The 23,199-nt window shown below is 34.7% G+C and overlaps 1 protein-coding gene across 2 annotated transcripts in view; it reads right to left on the bottom strand.

Moving 5' to 3' along the window:
* Positions 1–19,816, bottom strand: part of LOC111636865 (serine/arginine repetitive matrix protein 2-like) — a 71,526-nt gene extending 51,710 nt beyond the window's left edge. Inside the window, exons 1-2 of one of the 2 annotated variants that reach the window (XM_023382256.1) lie at positions 19,767–19,816; positions 4,995–5,057 (exon numbers count right to left, since the gene is read on the bottom strand). The gene's annotated coding sequence lies outside the window, so the exon portion shown is untranslated. The other variant, XM_023382255.1, reaches the window with a different exon arrangement.
* Between the last annotated feature and the right edge of the window lie 3,383 nt (positions 19,817–23,199).

Genomic DNA, 23,199 nt, shown 5'->3' with positions numbered 1-23,199 from the left:
CTTTTAATAAAAATATAAAATTATTTTTCATAAAAAAAATAGTTAATTTTTTTATGAAAAATAATTTTCATCAATTTTCAATTTCTTCCTTGAAATCAACTCAAAAACAAAATTTGCATATTTATTCAATGACATCCATATCTCCTCAAATAATAAAAGAATGTGGGTTAAGAGTACAAACTGCACTTTTTGTCTTGTTTTAAAAGTTGTTGGCAACACTGAACCTATCACTTGACAAAGCTAATGGTAGTCATCTACTGAATGTGATTGCGCCATCACAGAGGTTAAGGTTGGTTTGTTATTTGAAATAAATGGTTTTTCTATGCCCTAATTTTATTTTTCTATGTATAGAATTCAGGATTCTGCCTTAAATATGTATGTATATAAAACAATTGTTTAAACATATGGTATGTTCTTTCAGTTATTACTAATGCTACTCATGTACTGCAAAAAAACACAATGCCATTAACTTAGTGTAACATGATAAGTTCCCTGGTGGAGAAGAGTACTGGGGCAAGAGTATGGATTTGTTCTCTTGTCCCCAAGTAGCTCATAAAATAACAGAAAACTGAATATTTGAATTAGTAAATGTATAAACACAAAAAAAGATTTTGTAGACTTGAACATGACTACTGTAAGTGTGAATTAGTAAAAAAAATTTTTTTTTTTGTCAAATTTTAGTGCAAACATAATAGTTAGAAATTATAAGCAAAAATCAGAGAGAAAAAAATGCTTGTACCCTGGAAGTGATTCAGAAGAACACAGAAGGTTAGATGTCAAAAAAAGTAAAACCAGTATGGCAGAGCATCTGGGTATAACCGAGTCAACATTACCAAAGAATTTCAAGACAAAACATTGCTCTCACAAATTACAGTAATACCTTAATTTTTGCTGACTTCAGTTATCGCTGATTTTGGTTTTCGTCGAAGTTTTCATGAAAAATTTGTCTCGGTTTTCATTGGTGTGCCCATGCAACCTCACTGCTAATTTTGCAAAAACAAAGAGCAACCCACATGTTTTCCTGCTCAGTGTGGCATTGTATCTCATTGTGTGAGAATTTTCATCTTTACTTTATTATGCATGTGTTCTTTATTATATACATATATTGATTACCTGTAATTTGTATTGTAAAATATCTACCTCTTATTATGTATTGTATATTTAATTAATTAATTAATCTGTGCTCGTCTTTCGTTACATATTCACTTACAGCATTATCAGCACAATATGCATGTACTATACTGTATATTATTTTAGGTCTTACGATTTAATGTTATACTCTGCTACTATGTTATCTATTATCTTATTTTTTGTAAGTGTATAATTATATACAGTGGTACCTCGGTATACGTCTGCTTTAGAATACGTCCAATTTGGAATACATCCTGTTTGGATGAAATAAATTTTGCTAGGTATACGACTTAATTCAATTATACGCGCCATCTATGAACAAGTAGCACTATCGGTGTACTAGACCAGACTAGACGTTTGCGGTGCAACGGTTTATAACTTGGTTAAATTTCTTCTGGTTTTAATTTGTATGTAAAATTTTATTATTTTTATGAGTCATGAATCGCAAAAAGGCAAATGAAAAGCAACATAAAACTAAAAAAATGATTAGAATCACAATGAAACTGAAAAAAAAAGATTGTTGAGAAATATGAAGGTGGCACGCGTGTTCGAGATTTTAACTGTTGCATACTGTATTCCGAGAATGACGATATCGACAATCGTAAAAAATAAAGACATTATTAAATCTGCTAACGTTGCAAAAGGGGTTAAATCAATTTCTAAACAGATATCGAAGACATTAGATCATGTCGAGAAATTTCTTTTGCTTTGGATAACTGAAAAACGTGTGCTGGTGACATTGTATTGGAAGCAATTATTTGCGAGAAAGCTAAAAAGATACATGCTGATCTCGTGAAAAATCAAGCAAGAACTAGCCAGGAAAGCGAGGTGTTTAAAGCCAGCCATTTTTTTTTACACAAGAACGAATTAATCATTTTTACATTACTTCTTATGGGAAAGGTTGGTTCGGTATGCGTCCAATTCGGTGTAAGTCCAAACATCAGGAACGGATTGTTATAAATATTTTTATATATATTTCGATGTTTTAACCAAATGTTCAAACCGTTTTAAATTCAAATTTGGTATTGCATATTGGTTTGATTATAAAACGATTGTAAATGTTCCAGAAAATTGATCAAATTGAAAACAGTTCGATTCTCAGCAATTCTCATCATTTTCAGCGTTAGGTGTTATATAACAATTACTATGGTTGTTGAAATACTGAATATAAATGGTGTTTGCTGGCAAAATCTGCATGGGCAAAGTCGTGGGTTACAGCTAGTCTATTATGAATTTTTTAAACCAGTTTTTTTACCACTGCAAGGAGTGGGTCTTCATGCTCCATGTACTACATTCAAGGGCATCAACTAAGCATGTCTTTTTATTTGTGATGCTCACTCAAGAAATGAACTTGACAATGCATTTTCACTTGAATTTTACAACTTTTAAATGCATTTGCAAAAAAGACATATATGTGTATATATAAACACACATATATGCAAGAACCTGGAGTTGAAGGGAGAAATTTTAGTATATTTGTTAAATGAATATTTTAATTATTATTTCAATTTAAGTTCATAAAAAAATTATCAAGTATTAACTTCCTCCAATTCATGAAAAGAAATGATTTAGTTCTTCCCAAAATGATACTTTCAGAGCAGTGAACCACTGTATGGCATGACATCTCAATGTTCTGATTGGATGTCAACTTCATATAAAATGCAAAGATCACCTTTAGACATGCTCTAGACATCGCTCTTAGCAGTGCTCCTAGCTGTGCTTTAGCCATCATTCCTAGCCATCGGTGTTAACCTAACATTAGCTTATGTTAGCCATATTCCTGGTTTGGCACTCTTACTGAGCAGTCAACAGAATAAATAGTTGTTCTTGTTTCATTATGCACCTGGTTTTCACAAAAAGGTTCTCTCCAACCAATGGAAGCAACAGTCAATTTCAATTTTCACACTACAGGATACTCAAGGTAATATGATAATTTGTACATGTAAACTCTCTCAGTAAATTGTAGATTGATATCCTTATTCAATTAGTTTGTTGCCTTTATCTTACTGTTAATTTAGTTATTCGTTCACATATTCATTCATTATCATAACCTCATATAATAAATATAGTTTAATATTCTAAACTATCTAAGTAGTGCCTAACTCCATTGTTGGTCCACATTAACACAATACATAATACTTAAAAGAAACTCTCTTAAATTCCAGTTACAGGATCATTTAAATTTTCATCCACTCAGAAGATAAGGCAAAACTTACATCTTAGTTTGCATATTTAAGTAAGTGGTGTCAGTACCCTGACAAAAAAGGAAAGATTTTACAGATCTTTCCCAAAATCATTATTCAATTTATCATCCTGATAGTGAGTGGGATTAGGCTGAAACTGACCCCATCTCCCATTTAGTATCATAGAAGTAGGGTCAGAAAAATCTTGTTTTCACATATATAATTAAAAAGTATGTAATGTGCAGTACATATTTTAATTGTGTATATATATATTTTAGAACTGTGCATATCTTTTATTGGGCTGCAATTTGAAAAAATTGTAGACCTATAAATTCTCACTGTTGTCCATCCATCCATCATAATTTCTAATCTTCATCTATCTAACTCTATTCCAATAATGGAGTTAAATAGATGAAAGCATACACCTATACATCTATCTAACTCTATTCTTAGAATGGAGTTAGATAGATGAAAGAAAGCTACTTTAATATTATTTTTGTTAAATTTTTGCGTGTTTTAGCGGGAAGCACTGGCTCGACCACAAAAGGGAGGCCAGTGTTTAAATGAGGCTTAATTTTGAGACCAGATATGGAAATCTTATGGGCAGGAGGCCCCAAATAATTATATACGAACTTCCAATGCAAACTGGAAGTCACATTATTTCAATTCAAAAATTTTCCCCCAAAAGGAGTTAGACAGATGACTGGCACGACTCTCTTGTAGAAGGAAAAGTATGATGTACAGGGGCAAGCCACTTCTAATTTGAAATGGAAATAATATATTTTAAATTAAATAAATTAAAAATTGCAGCCCAGCATTGTGACAATATCACAATAAATAATTGCTTGTTTGTTATTAGTTTTGTTGTACATTTTTAACTCTGAGTGTTACTTGATGAGACAAGAATTTTGATAGTAAATCACTAGCCAATATAAGACTAGCCCTAAACCATTTCAGCATAACAGAATTTTATTACACAATTTCTTACTTGTCAGAGTATTACCATTCATAATTTTTGTAAATACAGTAGAGCATCGATTATCCAACCCCAATCAACCGCCACATCGGTTAACCAACCGTGTTCTAGTTGGCAAATTCAAATGTCCGCTAGTGATGTGGCACTACAATATTTGGCTATGTCTTGGCTACTTTAATAGTATTTTTACGTGTTTTAGCTGGCAACATTAGCTCGACCATGAAAGGGAGCCAGCATCTAAACGAGGCTTAATTTTCTAATTTTTAACAATACAATAGTGATGATTATTATTTTTTAAAAAATTTTGTTAGGCTTAACATCAATGAAAATTCAATGCAAAGTAGGTTAATAGCCATATACTAATACACTAATTACATGGGATATACTAATATACTATACTAATAATGTATTTTTTCATACTTTTTGGTTATCCATTTTTTCAGTCATCCGACCAACCCCAGTCCCCAATTGAGTCGGATAATCGATGCTCTACTGTAACTGTTCTTTAATCAAGAACAAAAATATTGACTAACTTTGAAACTGAAAATAAACTGAAATACTGAAAAATAAAAATTTATAAAACAGAGAAATAATTATATTGTAATAATTATCAAAATAATCAAGTAAAAATTATATATATATATACACATACATATATATATATATACACACACACATACATATACATACATACATACACTTACCTCAAAGTTACAGAGAAGCTATATTCCTAGATGTACAAAATAATTTGGTTTCACGTATTGTAACTGTAAGTATAAAAATAAACTGTTAACATACAATTTTATAAAAACACACAGATACAAAGACAGTAAGAGAGATTAATTACAAATATATTAAGTAATATGCAAGAACACAACCCTCCAGTTACAAGGTTAAAAGTAAGAGTTATTTTTATTACATTCCAGTGTGTGGAGACAAATAAGTAATATGCAAGATAATCATAATTAAATAGTAGGTAAAACTTGCCAATAGTTCTTTTTACAGAAAGCTCTGAATACCTACTTTAACCTGCAGTCACACATAATAACTAATTTTATTTATTTACCATTGATATACAGTAGAGCGTCATTTATCCGAATCAATTGAAAACTGGGGTTGTTCGGATAACCGATTATGTACGAAAAAATACATTAACCTATCCCGTGTTGAAATTTTTCTCCATTGCGTGTCGCTTCGCGTTGAATTTTCGTCAATGTTAAGCCTAATGTAAACTTTTTAAAATAATAATTGTGGCTATTGTATCGTTAAAAATTATTTCTTTATTTTTTACAACCAAAAATAAATATATTGAAAAATATTTAAAAAAAAAATTTATACTTTAGAAGTTATCTAGTATCAAAAAGACACACAGTCCTCAGAAAAACACCACACAAAAGTGATAGTGCTGCCAGCTAAAACACATGCACAAACATAAAAAATATTGGAGTAGCCCAAGATATAGCCAAAGATTGCAGTGCCACAGCACTAGCAAAAACTTAAATTTGCCGACTGGAATTCTTTCAGATAACTGACTTTTGGATATACGCCACTCTACTGTATATGTAAAGTCACTTAAAGACTACAGATGCCCACCTCCAGATAACAAGCAAACCCCAAGATAATAAAAAAACAGACAAAAATTAATGATTAGTTTTCATAAGCTTTTTCTACCAAATTGACTTACTTAGCTGTTTCTATAATATCCTCATGCTACATGTGTAAAAATTTTGCAAAAAAGTTTTTCACTTATTATAAGCCCTCAGAAAAAAATTGCCTTACATATGGAATTCCAAACAATTTTTCTTTATTGTCACATGATCATAAAATGGCAATTTTCCACTGCTACATCATCTTCAATAATCCAATGTCATAAAAAATGACATTGTGCAGATCTCTCACAATCACCCTTGCACAAGAAGTAGATATAATGTCATGGATGTTATCATAGATATTTGTCAGCTATGCATAATGTAAAGACACCATGGTCTGCAAGTGTACAACCTTAAATTATAATTTCCATAAGACAGCTTAAGAGAAATTAAGACCAAACATTAATTTATGTTCTGGAGCTGTTATATTTTGCATTTTTTTTTCTTTTTTTATTTTGGGAGTTTGTTAAAAGGACAAAAACTCCACACCCTCCATTCAAGATTAATCTCTATTTAAAAAACTGACAGCTTTGCCCCAAATTTGTTGTTGCTTACATCAGTAGGTCCCAGTTGAAAACAGCATCTATGATTTGGTAAATTAAAAGCAATCATTAAATCGCTTATTCATGAAACAGGTTACCAATTCGGCATTGGTAACCCGTTTCATGAATAAGTGATGTTTAAATGAATAGATACATTTTCAAGAAAATTTTATTGGAAGAATTTAATAAATTGAGGTTTAGAAATCTATTCCAAAAATGTTGAAAGAAATATATGGATACATTAATGCATAAACTTGTATATATATAAAAAAAAGCCTCTCCTTAGCAGATGTAACATTTGCTATGAATGGGTGTTGGCCCAAAATGCTCAATGTAGAGGCATACAAGATTATATTACAATAAATATATCATAAAACAGCAACCACACACCAGTTGCTGTCTTATGATATATTTATTGTAATGATATCTTGGAAGATTAAACTCTGTATGCACTGGTTATAGGTTCAAGTAGGTCATATTTTGTAATAAATATATCTTAATTGAAAATGGTGTGTTTCTCTTCCCTCGGTATAACAAGTCCTAGTTCACAAGAACGTCCAAAATGGACATTCTTGTGAAGTAATATACTTGATATAAAACTTGTTTAAATAAAAACAATCTTATAAAAATGAAGAATAATTGCTTTTATGTGATCCCATTAAAAAAACTGGTGAAACCAAGATGAAAAAACAAGCCTCAACAAAATCATCTAAGAAAACTTTTGAAAGTTGTGGCATAAGCATACTTGGAAGCAGATTTGAGAATAAAACTCAACATGTGTATAGAGTGCACATTACACAGACAACTAAAGGAAATTTTGAATAAAGCAATGTTGCCATGATAATAGGAATATAAACATTAGCATAGAAAAAGACTTCCAGCTCTACTTTGTGTCTTAAAATAATTGCATGTACAGTCGACCCCTCTATAACGTACGTTCCTATAACGTAGCGAAAAAATTGTAGCAACTTTCGTATAACGTACCTCCTATAACGTCGTTTCGCAACAAGATTGATAGAGTCTGGACCAATAGTGGATGAGCAGCCGAACTACTTTCCTCCGACCCTGCGCCACGCTACGGAGCGGCTAAATTGAGTTTGCTATCGTCTGTTTAGTATTATATATAAATTAGGTACTGTATATATAATTATATATTAACTTAATTTATTGTAACTTTATTATAATTATATATATGCTTTCTGCCGCCTGGCAACACGCTACGGAGATTTTAGGCTAGTAAGTTGAGTTTATTATCGTCTGTACAGTATGTAAATTAGGTACCGTAAGTCTAATACAGCACTAATTTTATACATTTCTTGTGAAAGAAACACTTCTTATTCAACGTCCATAAAAATTATTTATATTAATGATGTCTCCAAAGGTCAAGTTATTTTTATGCGAAAAATTCGTTATCAGAAATTGCGGCCGTCGTTTCGTGTGCTGTTCCGCGATGAAAACCAGCTTTAAGCAACAGCGTAGTCGAACGGTACACACTCGGTAAGTAATCCTATAATTTTTTGTTTATAGCATAGTTTATACAGATTATTCCCAAAAAATTATACATATTTTGGAAATGTTGAGTCGAATTAGTCTAGAATCGGTTAATTTTATCGAAGAAAACCTTTCGAACAGCCTTAGTCCGTAAAGTTCCCACCTATCGGGCTGCGATTGGCTCATGTATTTAATCATTCCTACAACGTAATTTTCGGTTAGCGTGGAACGTATCTAAGCCTTATAGGGGGTCTACTGTACTGTACATTAATTTGACTGAACATTAGAACATCTTAAGCCAGTGGTTCCCAAACTTTTTTGATTCTTGGCATCCATGCTAACTCCAGGTTTTCTAATGGTACCCTATGTCAAATTCTAACAAGTAAAATTTGCAAAATACCCAATAATTTTTTTAATTAAAGAATTAGGATGTTAAGTAAAAAATAAAACATGTATTTAAGATAAAAAAAACATGTAATCAAACAAATTCAACTAATTATAATTAGTGGGATAAAAAACCTGTTGATCACAACATATTTTCTCAATTCTTGGAACCAAACTGGACACAGCCCCCCTCATTCCTTCTCCACATTGATTTTTGTGTGATACTTAGTTTTTATCACAGCGACAGCTGAAAACCCAACTTTGCACAAGTAAGAAGCCACAAATAAAATTAAAATTCTCTGAGCATATCCAAAATTCAGTTAATTCCATGCTGCTAAATTTTGTTTTCAACAAGACAACTCAATAAGATTCTCTCTTCTGCAGCAGTAAATTCAGATAAAGCACTGGCATTAAATGGATCTTGAATCCATGCAAATTTATCATTATCATAATTTTGAAAATATTTCTGAAATCCGGTGATAAGCTGTGATAAATGTTCTTCAAAAATGGATTTCATACCTTGAAAGAAATCAACTCCATTGGAGGTCAAAAACTGTTACAACAAGGGGAGACATTCTTTTCCTCCATCTTCATTTATTTTTCTTTTCCATAGTTTTAACTTTTTTATGAAAGCTGAAATTTTCTCAATTGACTTTAATAGGTGCATGTTGTTTCCCTGCAGGAGAGATTCAATGCATTCAACTTTTCAAAAATATCACATACTTATGCTAGATTTACCAAAAACTCTTCATTTACAAAACTTTCAGCATACTTGTGGTCTTCCTCTTTAAGAAAAATATAAATTTTCTGCCGCAGTTCAAAAGTATGACACAAATGTTACTACAAGAGAGCAATCGTAAGTGCTTTAGTACAACGTGTGCTTGATCCCATATCTTCACATAGTTTTTTGAAAAAGCTTGCCTTCAACGGCCAAGTTTTTATAAAGTTTACTACATTCATTACATATTCTAAGGCCTGGTTCAAAGTAGGACTCAGATATTTTGATGTGAGTGCTTCCCTGTGAATAATGCAATGGATTCACAGTGCATCAGTGGCTTTGCTTCGAATAAATGCTTGCAATCCTCCATAACAGCCAGACATACAACAAGCACCATCAGTACAGATACCAACACATTTGGTCCACTCCAAATTATTTTCAAATATAAAAGTACTAAGGTTGTCTAACAAATCTAACAAGCCTTAGCATCAGCAGTGATACTTTTACGAAAGAAAAAATCTTCTACAATGCTATTACTATCTATAAACCGTACATAGCAAATCAAGTGAGCATTATTATTATTGTGTTTAGTGGATTATACTCAGTTTACACCGGTGGCTGTGTACTATGCCAGACCAGAGTCAAGGCATAGCAACCAAAACAAAACTAAAATTAAGTGTGTCAGTGTATGTATTCAGAAATTTCCTAACAATGTGGCATGTATTCAATATAGTGGCCTTCTGTAGTGTGATGTATGTATTTCTATTCAATTGTAATGTTTCCCAGGCTTTTGTGTAGTGTGTGTGGTATCACACCTGTACAGGAGAATAACAGGTACAATAACTACCCTATCCATCCTCCACAGATGCCTTATTTCCTGGGCAAGTTCTGTGTACTTGCTAATTTTTTCAGTGCATGTGTTTTGTACATTGTGAGTGTTTGGAATGGCTATGTCTATAATGTATGTGATTTTATTGTTTGTCAATGAGTGCGATTACTGGTCTGTTGTGGTAAATTGTTTTATCTGTGACTATAACTCTGTCGTAGTACATTTTTTGCATGTTGTTTTCCAGTAATGTCTATGGAATATACTTGTAGTATGGTTTGTGAATGTCTACCAAGTTGTGTTTCTTTGCAAGCTCTTGGTGTATTATATTTCCTACTTGATTTATGTCTGTGTAAATAATTTGTTTGTGCCAAGAGCTTGCAACCAGAAGTGATGTGTTGTATAGTTTCTGGCATGATGTGACATTTTCTGCATGTGTCATTTGTGAGTGTTGTATCTTTGAGTATGTGTTTTCTGTAGTTTTTAGTATTTATGACCTGATCCTGTATGGCAATCATGAATCCTTCCGTCTCCCCAAAGAGGCATCCCCGATCTAACCAGCTGTTTGATGCAGTTTTGTCAACAAAATCCTGGGCCAGATCATAAGGATGCCTGCCATGGAGTGCCTTTTGAGCCCATGTTTGCTTGATGGTGTCTATGCTTTTTATATGTTGTGTCATGTCTGTATGATGTGAGTGTAAGTTTAATGGTGTGCTATTTGAGTCTGCTACAGTTACTGATTTATGTAACGATGATGTTTCTTGTTTCCTGTAGAAAAACTCTTGCAGTGACTGTATTTGTTTATAGTGAAGGTTAACTATATAAATCAGGCCATGTCCGCCATCTTTACGTGGAAGGGTTAATCTTTCTGTGGCGGATTTAGGATGATGTTGTTTATGCTTAGTAAGTACTGTTCTTGTTTTCCTTTCGAGTTGCTCGAGATCTGTGTGAGTCCAATGTATAACTCCAAAAGAGTATGTGACTACTGGGATGACGTATGTGTTTATTGCTTTAATTTAACTGTGTTCTGAGGATAGCATTCAACCTACTTTGGTATTCTTTAATTAATCTTTGCTTTATTTGTGTATGTTCTGTTAGTTTGGCCTGTTGCAATCCTAAATACTTGTAGAACTCGCTCTCTTCCATGGATTCAATAATGTCCCTATTTCCAAGTGCAAAATCTTTTTTCTTCAGGATTCCTTTTTCTATGTGAAGTGTTTTGCATTTGGCTAAGCCAAACTCCATTTGTATGTCCTTGGTGTATGAGTGTGTGATTTGTAGGAGCTGCTGAAGTTGTTTTTGTGTGGATGCATAAAGTTTTATGTTGTCCATGTACATGAGATGCGATAGCGTAAACTGTGTTATTTTTTCATGTCTGATATTGTAGCCATATAGCGTGTTGTTTAACATGTTGGATAATGGAGCAGGGCTAGGCAGAACCAGAGAGGACTCAAAGAATCTCCTTGAAAAATTCCTCGCCTAATGAATATTTCATTTGTTTGTACGGAAGTGTTACTAACCCTGAGATGTATTGTTGTTCTCCAGTGCTGCATAGTGTTTTGGAAGAATGCAATGAGTGATGGAGTATTTTATACATGTGTAGAATATGTAGCAGCCAACTGTGTGGAACACTGTCAAATGCTTTTCTGTAGTCTATATATGCCATGTGTATGTTTCTGTGTTGTTTGTATATATGCCATGTGTATGTTTCTGTGTTGTTTGTATATATGCCATGTGTATGTTTCTGTGTTGTTTGTGTGCTTGCTGTAGAATGACTGAATCTATGAGTAACTGTTCTTTGCATCCCCTGTGATTTCTACGGCAACCTTTTTGTTGTTCTGTAAGAATGTCATGTTCTTCAACATGTTTGTATATTGTTTGTGATACAGGATGTCAATAATTTGTAGAGTGTTGGAAGACACGTAATTGGTCTGTATTGTGTGGGGTCTGTGGTGGTGGTGGTGGTGGTGTTGTGTTTAGGTTTCATGTAGGTGATGCCCTGAGTAAGAAATTTTGGCATGTCTTGTGGATTGATGATGATCTATCTTAGGCGTTTAGCTAGTTTCTGTTACAGTGATGTAAACTTTTTGTACCAGAAATTGTGAACGTTGACTACACCAGGTGTCTTCCAGTTGTGTGTTCTGTTAACAGCGTAGCTGATGTCGAGTATGTTTATTTCAGCATAGGGCATAGTTGGTATGTTATGCAAGTTTCTGTTCTCCTCCTCGATCCACCTTGCATCAGCATTGTGTGCAACAGCATTGAACCAAAGAGAAGACCAATAAATTGTGAGTTCTTCTTCTGTTGGTGTGCCACGTTGCTGTGTATCATTGTTTGTTTTGGTACTGATTTGTCTGTAGAAAAGTTTTTCATTGTTTGTGAATAATTTATTTTGTTGTTTTCGTAGTGTACATGTTTTGTATCGTTGAGTCTACATGCTTTGGCCGGGGGGTTTTGTTTTAGTGTATTGATGTATTCTGTAATGTATGTGTTATGATGTTCATGTTTTGTGTGTGTTTTGATTTTCTTGAAAATGTGTTTGAGTTATTTCTTTAATTTGGGTGTTATGTTGTTTTTAGTGTATTGTGTCAGCCTGCCTAATTGCTGTCTAATGTCATTTATTTGTGTTTCTATTCTTCTCTGCTAGGCAGGCTTGTGATAGAATTGTTTTTTTGTGTGTGTCTGTGGTTGTATTTTCAGTCCATGGTGTGTCACTACTGTGACTGCCCCAGCATAAACTAATGTATGAATATCTGAGAGTGTAGAAATTAAATGGATGTAATGTGGTAGTAAGTGAGTGTTTACATAATTTAGTGTTTTCCCTACTACCTTTGATGTGTTGATTTTCAGTATTCATGGTCTTTGTGTGGGATCTGTACCTGTATATTTAGTGAGTGTTTCCTGAAATATAAGTGAGAGAGTATTAACTAATTCTATGTCTACGTTATCAGTGATAGATGAGGAAGTGCGTGTAATATCATTAGTGGTAGTTGTTGTATGTGTGCTATTATCAATGCTTGTTGCTGGATTATCCTGACAGGTTATGTGATCTTCATTAATAATGTTAAATGTTTGTCTGTTGATGTATTTGACCAGCAACCTGTTGTTTGATAAGTTCAAGTGTTGTTTGTGGGATAAAGTTGTTGTGTATAACTGTTTTTTTTTTTTTTTTATCAACAACCCTTTGTTCAGTGACAGTGAGGTGAGGATATTGTTGTGTGAATCTATGGTGTAGTTGTTGTCTGTAAGCTGTCATGTTTGTTGTGATTGCGTAGTAAGTACGGATGATAAACTCGTTCATTTCTGTTGTCCACTTCATCCGTTGGTGTGGTTTTCCAGCCTTTGTGGTCTGTGGATGCATTTCCACAGAAACACCAAGGCTAGGTTGGTTCCTCACATCTGTTGAGGACATTGCAGTAGCCATGCTTCGGCCAGCGCTGCTTTCGCCATCGGTAACCAAGGGAGACTGTGTCCTATTTTTCGAACATGAGCCTCTGCCTAATCCACGAACATGGACCTTGTTAACCCAGGCGACGTCCGAGCCGGTATCACACTTTGATCTGGCTACTACCATGATAAATATCTCCACAGAATGTGGGTGTGTGGTCACTCTTAGCTTCATTTCTCCCCATAGACCTTACTGGCATGGGTGTCCCTACCAGGAGCTTGTGCTCCAGCCTGCATTGCTCTATGGTTCAGTAAAGTTACTGGGCTCTCCCACCACAACCAGGTGGTGACCACGGGAGAGTTATTATTATTATTTTATTGCAATAAAATATTCACAAATTACATCGGAATAAAAAATACCTCATCCCGTAACCCACGGGAAAGAAAGTACCTATTTCCCCCTTTACTGTATTAGTTGCACTTTTACATGCAAATAGTTCCTCTTCTCAACAAGTTTCCAGTAGAGCTTTGTGTACTAGTATCAAAAGTTGTATTAGGTAAATCCAAATTAACTAATGAATGATGTATATCTGATGATTGCTGCAGATTTGAAGATTATTGTATATCATGCTTTTGCTGATCTGCTGTATTAGCCTCAAAGATAGCATCACCAAGCACTCTATTGAGTATAAGCAATGTGTATAGCTGCCTGTTTATGAAGAATACTAATATCAATGTTGGATTCTAATTGATCTATGTATTTCTTTATGTTTTTTGCTACTATTCCTGTTGCTCCTATTACTATTGGAACAACGGTCATCTGTGTATTCCACAGGCGGTTAACTTCCAATTTCAAAAAATGATATTTACTCAATTTTTCAATTTCTTTAGCACCAATGTTATAATCTGATGGTACAGTTATATCTATTAAAAATGTTTCATTACGATTTTTATCAACATAAATTAAATCCGGTCTGTTGTGAGATACAGTGACATCAGTTTGGACAGGTATTTCCCATAGTATCTTGGCCAAACTATTTTCCTTAACTTGTGGCTGGAGTAAATTTCCTTCCACCATTGGTCAGCAACTTTTATTTTATGTTTTCGGGGTTTGCAATTCTGTGTGTCACCTTGTAAGATGCTAGCAAAGCATTGCTTGGTATTAATTACTGCTTATAACAGCTATCTTTTTCTTGATTTAACTCTTTACTTTCTAGTAGTCATGATATTTAATAACCATGCTAGGATGATTGGTTTCTAAATGGCATTTCAACTGACTTGATAACATGCATTCTGGTGCAAAAACTTTCATACACAGTACACACTGTGGGCTGGCTCTCTTTACCATTGACTTCTATCAACGTAAAATCAAAGTCCAAATAACTGTCATGCTATTTTCAATATTTACACTTCACACTCTTGCCACTGCCCTCTTTAACTCTCACAATGCTTATTACTATTTAGTAAAAACCAATCCATTTTTTAAAATGCATACGAGAAGAAATACTTCAAAATCTTCACTTGACTTAATTATGACAATATTCAGTTGATCCAATCTCCGAAAACTAATTGAACACTGAAATATCATGAAACCGACAGCTATTTATATATAAACACGAAGTACTGAGAAAGTTCAACAAACTACTGTAACAATTAAGAGTTATTACTAAGTTAATGGTTTGCACCAGATCTGTTAATTTTCATGTCTTATCACATTGAACTGAAAATGGAAGTATTTCAAAGAATTGAGGAGAGTTAAGTGAATTGAAAATGAAAGTTGCTAAATTCCTTCTTGTGGCCCCAATATAGTCTTTCTTAATTCCTAATTGCTGATTTTGTTCAGAAAGATTATATTGGGGTCACAAGAAGGAATTAAGCAACCACACTTAAGGAACACAAGTAAGACATTAATAAAGGGCACTGCAACACAGTTTTGTGCAGTACAGCACAAGTAGACTTTGTAGTTAAGTGGAATGAAGCAACTGTCATCAGGGCCATGTATTTCCCATTGTTAGCAATGAACAAAGAAAAAATTGAAATCTATAGAAGTAAATTAAAGATTGGTTATAATAATGCCAGGGATGAAGATGAACCAGCTTCTGCATGGAAATTCTGCATAAAAGAAAAAATTTTAAATAAAAATACTTAGTCTGCACCTGCCCATATATTTAGATGCATTTTTTTTGTGTATTTTATTTTTATTTTATTATTTATATAGTTATTGTTTTTTATTTAGTTTATTTGATACATTTTATTTTATTATTTATTTGTCAATTAATCTAATATTTCGTTTTAAATTTAGATGTTTGGATGTTCTACTGTTAAAATGTTAAATTTTTGAAAAGCCGTTTGAATTCAGTTACACCTGAAGATGGCCTATGTATCAGGTTGAAAACGTTTATGTTTTGTTTAATGTACATTTCTCAGCAACAGGTGGTATTGATAGTTGTTTTGTTTTGTTTGATAGTTCATTAAGAGTTTTCATATTTATCACTTGCAGCCCCATCCCATTTTGGCATCAAAATATTATAGTTGGCCCACACATATACTGAACTTTTACAATTGGGACTCACAGAGTTAGTAAAAAACAGAACAATTCTGGCTCATAATAATTTATTTATATTACAATTTAAATTTATGTTAAAATTTCTTACTTTCCTGATGTTAATTTATTACTTATATTCTATACTGACATATAAAAGAATTCCTAATTTAAGATAGTAGTTACCTTCAAAAAAAGTGCATTGTTGTATGAATCTGTGCTATTTGAAACAAAGAACTAATACAAAAAATGGGGTTAAGTTCCAAAATTAACAAAAGTATATGACTGTTTTCTGTCACTAAGAGAAATATGTTTATTAAACCAATCAATACTTTATTTCCAATCAATAATTAACAATCACAATTAAAAATGCTATATTACACATCAATATTCATTTTAGTTAAAAGAAAGCATTTTCTTTTTACAAAGTATTGTCACTGTCTGAGCTTTTTTGTGGGTCTTGATCAGAAATATCGGCACCATTTTCATATTTATTTTTATCATAAAAAAAATATGTTATTAACCGAAAATTTATTCTAGTGAGTAGAATTTGTTCATGCGTCGAGTACAAAGCAAGTTTTTCAGAATTTGTTTTCAAATACTGAATCGTTCAAATTGGGAACAGTTCAAGTAACGAGATATAACAGTAATTCTTTCCTCAAATTACTTACCTACAGTTAAAAACAAGTTTAACAACACTTATCTAAAAATGTTTAAATGAACATTACCAAATACAATGATTGATCTATAAAAACAAAACACAGTGACAGATTTAAGGGCTAAAGTCTGAAAGCAACGACGACACCTGGTTGACAGGAAAGCTAGGACAAGGTAGAAAAAATTCTATCAGTTTTCATTAAAATAAACTTGACAAAAAGCACAAAACAATTTGAAAATTTTAAAATCGATGGGCAAATTTGAGACAACATGCATGATTACTTGAATAAACAAACATTGAACAACAGAATTAGCAGTTAAAGTTGTGGAATTTTTTTACTAGGATTTCCTCAATTTTCAAACAGTGTTGAACAAGATACTTGTAGATAAAAGAGTAACAGTCTTAAAATAATACAAACCAAGGAGTCAAAGCATTCAATACAGACTCCACAGCTTTGCTTTTAATAAAATACAGTGGTACCTCAAAATACAAAATTAATCCATTCCGAAACTGAGATCATATCATGAATATGTCGTATGGTGAATCATTTTTCCCCATACGATTACATGTAAAACCAAATAATTCATTCCAACATGAAAAACACACTCAAATTAAAGCTAAGTAGTACATTAAAAAAAATAACTATAGTAAGGAAAATACTGAAAAATGAGTTTTGTAGTTGTAAATAATAGAATAATTGATTAAAAAAAATGTAGTTTTATTTGCACTTTACCTTTGAGAATAGAGGACGGTGGAGGTGTAAACTGGTGGGAGAAGAGAGGGAAAAGGGAAATGATACTAAAACTTAACTTGCATAACATAATGTAACAATAACTTAAAAATAACTTAGAAAAGATAAAAAGAAAAAAAATTAGTGTTGTTTTTATATATATGTTTTTAAAATTTTTTTTCACTGCTTTTGCTTTCTTTCCTTCACTTCCACCAGCATTTTCACTGGATAGAGGTCGCTTGATAAAATATCTATCCAAAGAGGTTTGCCTACTTTTTAAAATGTTTCTAAAATGACTTAGGCAAATGTCATTACTCCGAGCGGCAATACGACCAGTATGAATCTTTTTGGGATGTTTTTTTTCAATAAAATCAGCCACTTTCCAATAGTACCTCGAGATTTCCTTTATCGAACAAGATCCTTCCACGACAAAGCAAAAGCGCGGACCGAGACCGACGAACAGAAGTGAATAAAAAATGGCACTGTGAACTAACATAACATCGTATGGTGAGTTTTTGTTCGTATCGTGGAGCAGAAATATGTTCGAATTTCATGTCGTATCCTGAAAATTTCGTATGCTGGAACGTTCGTATCCTGAGATACCACTGTACTAGTAGGAACCCATTAAAATCAATAATTTTATTCATTTAAAATACGAGCACGTTTAAAATTTGACAAAAATCATTGGCATAGCAAGTGTTTTCCAGGTTGTTTGTGAGCAATTTGCACTACCCATTCTCCAGTACCGCAAGACTTCTTCCACCAGTCCTCTCTCAACAATTTTCAATTTTGCACTAGGGTCTCGGGGTGGAAATTTAGCAAAACTAAGGCCAACCCTTTGACCAACAGGATTTCAAATTAACAAGGGCAGCGTCAACCCAGTCACGGCAACGTCATCAGCCATTGAGAAACTCTCAACCCACCAACGATCATTTATTCAAGTCTTTTATTCTTTTAGCTGGTAGATCCATCGAGAAAGCCACCGATCAGCATTTAGTAACGAATCAGACATTTAGAATCACATTTTGATCTTGTCGTGAAGTAATAGCAAAATAAAAACAGAGACCAGCACAAAACTGGTAGACAATTCTGCAGTTGACATCAACAACTAAACTAATTTACCGAAAAAATAATGCAAAGCATCTTTTAATTAATGCATAATTATCAAAGAAAACAGGAATTTGCAGAAGCAACGGGTCGTTCGAACAGTTAAGAAAAACCGAACTGCCAGTTTTTCTTAATCGTTAAACGTGCCCGAAGGCACGTCCAAAATGTCCACCGCTGCCTCCCCGCCAACCCGAAATCCTACCTCCACCACCACGTGGGACATCATGCTACACGGCACCAAAATTGCCGCTCGGCAATATTTTTACGAAAACGACGATAAAAATATAATACCCGCAACAAAATCTAGTCCACTTACTTCGATATTCGGCAAGAAATCAAATCGCACGCAAGATGCATAACCAGTAGAGGCAACAGAGATACGAAAAAGATTAAAAGAACTAACCAAGATATCCAACAGACATCCGTTTATTCGGTAACAAATACGATCCCCGCGGGGCAGCCACACGGATCACTACACGACGAAGCGTACTATAGACGACACGACCGGCGGTCGCCCGAGGTTTCCCCGGACAAGCCGCATCCGCCACGGCGCAAACGTAGTCTACCGTGGCCCCCGGCACACCTCGAACGAAATCCCACGAATTCGACGAGAGAAAGATCCGGCAGAGCCGCCGGACGGGGAAGGATGCGAATTCCGTCCAGCCCGTGACTGGCACCGTTTCGTCGAACCGTCACGTCGCACCGGCGGCCGAACCGAGAGCACCACGATTCGTGCGACGTACCGGTCCGCCGTCCAAGTACCAAAAATGCGTACCGAGGCAGACCCGGATATTTTAAAAGCAACGTACCGTGCATCTTTCAAATGAAGGCAAACAGATACACTAGCATCGGCGCACGTCGTAAACGATCGCCTTTTCTGTTTCAAAGAGGGTGTCGAAGTGACGGTAGCAGCACGCAGCAATAAAAAACAATTTTTAATCCATAGGCCATAATCGCGTAAGAACAGTATCATTTAAGAATTCGAAACGGAAAGTCATATCGGTCGAACCTTCTTATTTTAACACTACGTGCAGATATTGTAAACGAATTAAAATAATTATTGGCGATAGATCTATTGGTTTTTACTCGATATAAGGCAATTACGTAAGCAAAGTATTTCGTCTGGAAGATCTCGCATTAGTTCCGTAATTTGTCCATAAAAACCTCTATTTATAATTCACAATTGTGCGTGTTCGTTTATATCTTGCCAAGGTGAGGAACGAATTGGTTATTTGGGATTTAGAACTGAAATAATGGAAACGTATTACGTCCGACTCACCTCTTCCGTCAACGAAAATTACTCGAATTACTTACACACGCAAAAAACGACGCGTTACTTTAAAAAAATTTTACTCCGCACTCTCGAACGGTGCGATTGCGAAGTAATAAGGCGACGCCGTCGTAACACGTCGAAATATCGCCAAAATTTATTCGCCTCTTACCAATAAAAGTACACGGTGTCCCATAAATTTGTAAATGGTTTAAAAATTCATAAAAGTTGAAAGAATTGATATATTTGAATGCGGTTTGCGTTTTCACGAAGGGGGATTTATTTTGAGTAGAGATAAAGGAAATAGTTCGAATTTTTGTCGATAGAGGCCGCTAAGCGAAAGAAAATGTCTGGAATCGTGCAAATCTGAGGCATAAAATGCAGGGTATGCGATTAACAGCTCATTTCTGAATTTTCCTGTTACTGGTTTATTATGATGTCGACGTTGTTGGATAAAGCACTATTGGTGAAGTTGTTTTATCTCAGCCACGAATCGCCGGCTGAAACACACAACAGAATGAAGAAAGGTTCGGGTCCAATCGTCACTCCTGCCGGATTGGTTTCCCTAATACGACGTTTCGAAGAAACGGGAAGTTTGTTTAATCGCCCACGCGGTGGCACATCACGTTTATCAGAGGTCCGTACCTCCGATGTGGCTTCGCAAATGAAGACTCTGAAGGAACAGTCAACGAGTGCCGTAAGTAGCGCGCGAGAACTGGCACAAGTACCTGGAATACCGAAGACATCGGTATTCGCATCCTTCGTGGTGCGTTACAATTGTACACATACAAGTTTCAACCACTACACCAGCTCTTACCAAATGACACAACTAAGCGCGTGGACTTCGCAAATTGGGTTTTGTCGAATATCGACGAAGATCTACAATGGCTGCTCGATATCTCGTGGACAGATGAGGCTCATTTTTCATTGCATGGAATAGTCAATACCCATAACTATAGAATATGGGCAAAGGAGAATCCACATGCTTACAGTGAAGAGCTCCTACATTCACCACGTGTTACTGTGTTGCTGTTTGGTGCATCTATTATTGTGGGTCCTTTTTTCTTTGAAGAGCCCTGTAAAAAACCAGGCTGGAAAACGTGCTCAATTACTGGAACGCGATACTTGCAAATGCTACGGGAGAAAGCGATACCGTGCTTATTGGAACATAATGTCCTTGACACAGTGACATTCGTACAAGATGGGGCATCTCCTCACATCGTAACCGACGTACATACGTTCTTGAGAACCTTTACTGAAGAACGATTAATCAGCCGTCACTGTACAAATAAATGGTCCCCTCGCAAACTGGATTTAACACCCCTTGATTTTTGGCTGTGGGTTGCGTTAAGTTCCGAGAGTATCGCAACAGCCCATCTTCTTTAGTGCAGTTAAAGGAGGCCATTCGCCACGAAATCTTCTGCATCCACCCGGATCTGCTACATGCTGCAATTAATGGTATTGTCACTCGCTTGCAAACTGTCATTTGCGGTGATGGCGGACACATAGCACAAGTGCTTTAGTGCTGTGATACGCGTGTAAGTGTAAACATTTGCCTGCATGCAAATAAACGTAATTTTCCCGTGGAATTCCAATGATTTTACTCAAACCGCATTCAAATATACCAATTCTTTCAACTTCCATGAATTTTTAAACTACAGTCGCGTCCGCATAAGTCGACATTAGTGGCGTCCCGTGGCATTTGATGATAGGGAAGCTGTGTATCTGTAAGAAGTCGACTTCCAGGGGCAATCAGTCAGTGACGGTCTAGGGCAGGGGTGGTCAACAGTTTTTGCCCCCGGGCCGAACCAGAGGCTGCCCTAGGAAGATTTTGAGGTGGTGCGAGATCTTATTGCGGTGTCACCCCGTAGAGACTGAATTGTAGATAGAGATTACAGATATATTTCTCACATTATCATGCTTTATCAACAATCTACGCTGTAGTTAAGAGTTTTGTAATGTATGGTTAACTGTAAACGCACGGTGAGTGTTGCCGAATTTTTCGTCGAGCTATTTTGAAAGATTGATCGCGGGCCACATAAATTCATTAGACGGACCGTATGTTGGCCATGCCTGGTCTAGGGCCCATTCGTATTCATTTGTTCGATAAGCCAGTAAAAACCGTAGACTTCTCTAAATGTATTTTTAATTAATAGATTATCTAACGCACTTAATAAATAAGCAAGTTCGATATAATTAACTCTGTTATATTAGATTTAATAGCTTCTCTACGCCTCTAAATGCCAATTCTCGCTTCGATAACATCTACTAATTAAGATATAATGTATCTATTAGCCGTAACTATCTTGTTATAATTTTCAATATTTATTTTATATTCTGTACTAATGTTAAATTCTATTCTATTTTGATTTCCAAATTGCTTCAATTTTACGAAAGAATCGATGCGAGATTTACGATTTTCGTCTTGTTTTTTGCCAGCTTTACTCAAATTATTTAAATCGTCAAAGCCATTCTTATTCCACCAGGGCTGTGGAGTCGCGTAAAAATCTACCGACTCCGACTCCGTTTCATATACATAACAAGTTGGTAAGTAAAAGGGAGTCGGAGTCGGCGGATTTTTTGACGACTCCGACTCCACAGCCCTGTATTCCACACACTAATTTCATGTGAAAATAATAGGCAAGGCCGACAAAACAATTCTTGCATTTTTATGCATCCACAATGTCATTTTATGTCTTCACGAACTTTATCGTGAAAATGTCGAACAAATTTTTTTGTTGAAGTGTTTATATTTAACTTAGGCATTGGCCTTTCTCTTTTAATAATGTTTTCTTTTTCATTATACGGTCTCGAGCCAAAACTTTTTTTAAAATAAATTTTCAATATCGCCGTAACTAGCCTTTTATGCACCCGGTGCGAGCTTCTGTAACTATGACCCAAAACTTGGTCCAGGTCATTTCTGCACCCCCTAGGGTCTGCGCCCTGTGCCTTGGCACCACCCTAGTTACGGCACTGGATATAAGGGCTAAAATTAAAAATAAAATCATAAAAAACTTACTCGGTATAAAATGTGCTATGGATATACATACTTGGTACAAAATATTCAATTGTATGAATATACTTTTAAAGAAAATTATAATTAAATATAGTTTTGTAAAGAAACGTACATAAAANCATTCAAATGTAGTAGCTTAGAGCCATACAAGTATCTGTATCTGCTACTAGCAGCACAATCTTTCAATCCTGAAAATTAGCATATTTTATGAGATAAGAGAAAAAAAGGTAATCCATGTGTAAGGTAACACTTGAAAATGTGTTGTTATAAAAGCAAAGCCATATTGACCAGATTAGAGTTGTTTTTGGCCTATTGTTCTCTTATAACATGGAGGCACTTCCATCTAAATGAAGGAGTTAACATATGCATGTGATAGTTTGGACAGAATTTTCATTTCAAATTACAAAATAGCCATATTTCTAACTAACCAAATTCCTTAACATGTAAGCCTCTATATTCCCTGTGGGATAAAAGTACAGTTATGAACTAATGGGATTTCAAACTATCCAAGTTTGAATTAATAAGGATTTCTTCTATATCCTTTCTATACATAAAAGGCTTTTTTGAAGAATTAAATACAATATTTAAG

This window comes from Centruroides sculpturatus, unplaced genomic scaffold (genome assembly GCF_000671375.1).
Source record: "Centruroides sculpturatus isolate CEXI.00-Female unplaced genomic scaffold, Cexi_2.0 scaffold1043, whole genome shotgun sequence".
In the NCBI taxonomy this organism is placed as follows: Eukaryota; Metazoa; Arthropoda; class Arachnida; order Scorpiones; family Buthidae; genus Centruroides; species Centruroides sculpturatus.
Note: the sequence above shows the minus strand (reverse complement) of the source record. Positions and strands in the feature narration are given on the sequence as shown.